Source organism: Octodon degus, unplaced genomic scaffold (genome assembly GCF_000260255.1).
Source record: "Octodon degus isolate 3935 unplaced genomic scaffold, OctDeg1.0 scaffold00008, whole genome shotgun sequence".
NCBI lineage: Eukaryota > Metazoa > Chordata > Mammalia > Rodentia > Octodontidae > Octodon > Octodon degus.
This window is the reverse complement of record NW_004524584.1, coordinates 5213144-5215779: the sequence shown is the minus strand read 5'-3', so window position 1 is coordinate 5215779 and position 2636 is coordinate 5213144. Positions and strand designations below refer to the sequence as shown.

At 34.9% G+C, this 2636-nt stretch overlaps 1 protein-coding gene across 3 annotated transcripts in view; it reads left to right on the top strand.

Moving 5' to 3' along the window:
* The window catches only part of Ppp2r3a (protein phosphatase 2 regulatory subunit B''alpha), a 113233-nt gene that overhangs the window by 50337 nt on the left and 60260 nt on the right, over positions 1–2636 (top strand). The gene's annotated exons all lie outside the window — the stretch shown is intronic.

Here is a 2636-nt window from a genome sequence, read left to right as displayed (position 1 = left end):
TTTGCCAAGCTTGTTCTAAGTAGGTGCTTTAGACCACTGAGCCATCTCTCCAGCCCAGGTCCACTGTTTTTAAGATTATGTTGGCAGTTAACTGCTCTGAGAAAACAAAGATTTGTAATTGATGTCTGTCCATTTGATGACTAGTACATTAATAGATTTATGTATATTGGCATAGTGGCTGCCTTCAATTATAAAATTAACAGTAATTATCTCTAATTCATTCTCTAGGCTCAAAGTGCTTTAAAATTCAAATTAGAAAATAATGGTATTTCAAAGTTTTAATTATTCTAATCTTCAGTGAGAATAAGATAATAAGCTTTAAAATAAATAAAACACTAAATTGAGAACATATTTTTCCACACAGTTATTATTATAAAAGCTAGCTAGTGGGCTCACATATCTTCACAAAGACCAATTTCAAACTACTCACCAAAATGGCTTTTTTCCCAAAAAATTTTTCTTCCTCTAGATTATGAGAATCATTTCATTCACTTAGGCATATCATTCTCTTTGTATAAATATTGCTTCAAATTCTATTGCAATCTGTAGGATAAATTTCATGACATGACTTGATGTGTTAAAATTACAATATAAATCCAGGTGTGGTGGTGCACACATGTAATCCCAGCACTTGAGAGGCTGAAGCAGAAAAATGGCCATGAGTGTGAGGCCAGCCTGGGCTACTAGTGAGTTCAAGGCTGACCTGAACAAGTAGCAAGACCTTCTCTCAAAAAAATCAAAACAAAACAGAATGGAGTTACAGTACAGTACATAACTCCATTTCATTTACAAATCACCCACTGTAGCTAAATTAAAATTTTAACATATATTTAAGTATACTCTGTATACAGAAAATCCCATAAGTATGCTTGTAATAAAATTTTAAGCACATTACCCAATTTTATTACCAGCTTCACTCATCTGCAAAGTTACTGTCCAAGAATAAAAATTCCAGGGGGCCTGGCCCTACCTAGCTCAGTTCTTTAAGTGGCTGCTTCCACAAAGCTGTCAGCCTCAGGGTGCTATAGTTCGATCCCCACAACACTCCAGCCAGCCAAACCTGCCCTGAAGGCATTCGGAGCAAAAAGATAGATAGATAGATAGATAGATAGATAGATAGATAGATAGATAGATAATACAAACTAAGGAGTAGAGTTTTGGAGATAGGAAAAGGCTCAAAGAGATGAGGAAAAGAAAGTGACAGTGAGATAAAATCAAAATTTTTTAACTTTATGTTTTTTATTAGCATGTTTATCATACATACTGATCACATTCATCACTGGGAATTTGTACTTGTCCATAATACATAGATTCTTCTTTCTCTTTTTCATTCCCTTCTCCTCCCTTCAACCCTCTTCTCGTCCCCATTTATAAAAACTCTCTTTCCATTTTTTTCCCTTGCATTCTCTTTTTTCCTTTTCTTTTCCTTCCCTTCCTCCCTCCCCACTCTATTATTTCCTTTTCCATCTGAATGTGTTCTTCCTACTTCTCAATATCTATCCTCCACTATCTCCCTTCTTTACACTTTGGATTTCTTACACAACAGAAACACTGATATTTAAACTTAAGTGTCCAGTTTATTTCATTTAAAATTATGATCAAGAGGTATAACCATTTACCTAAAAACAAATCCAGTTTATCCTTTTTGGCAGAGTAGTACTCTATTTTAAATGAATACCACATTTTTTTTAATCTATCCTCCATTAATGGGCAATGATCTATTTCCAAGATTTAGCTGTTGCACATTGTGCTGCTATAAACACAGGTATGCATATGTAACTGTGGTATGACACTTGTAACTTGAGAAAACACATAGAAGGGGAACAACTGGAACATCTGGGTCAAATGGAACCTCTAATTTTGGTGATTTGAGGAATCTCCATACTAATTTCCATAGTGGTTGCACCAGTCCACAGTTCTACCATCAGTACAGAAGGGCTTCTTTTTCTGTGTAGCTTTACCAGCATTTGTTATTGGTTGATTTCTTGATAATACCCATCCTTTCTGGAGTGAGATGGAATTTGCATTTCTTTTAATTTGCATTTCTTGAATTAGCGGTGATGTTGAGCATTTTTCATCTGTTTATTTGCTGTTTGTACTTTATCTGAGAAATGTCTGTTCATTTCAGATGCCTGTTTTCAGAGTGGATCTTTAAATTTGGGGTGGGTCTGATTATTCTTTAAGTTCTTTATATATTTCAGATTCAGTAGAGTAGCTGGATACAGAAATAAACACTCAAAAATTACTAACATTCCTGTACACAAGTAAATTCACTGAGAAACAAATTAGGGAAACTGAGCCTTTCATAATAGCATCAAGAAATGAAATGAGGGGCCGGGGAGATGGCTCAGTGAAATACATGTTTCCCTGGCAAGCGCAAGGGTCTGAGTTCAATCCCCGGTTCCACCAAAAAAAAGAAAAGAAAGAAATGAAAGACCTCTACAATGAAAACAACTATACTCTAAAAGAGGAGATTGAAGAAGATATCAGAAAATGGAAAGATATCCGTTGCTTCTTCAGTAGGAAGAATCAACACAGTAAAAATGACCGAACTCCCCCCAAAAAATGTTTTTTTTAAAAAAAACCACAACTGTCAAATATACTGGTTCATATTCCTAACATGTATAACCAAAAAA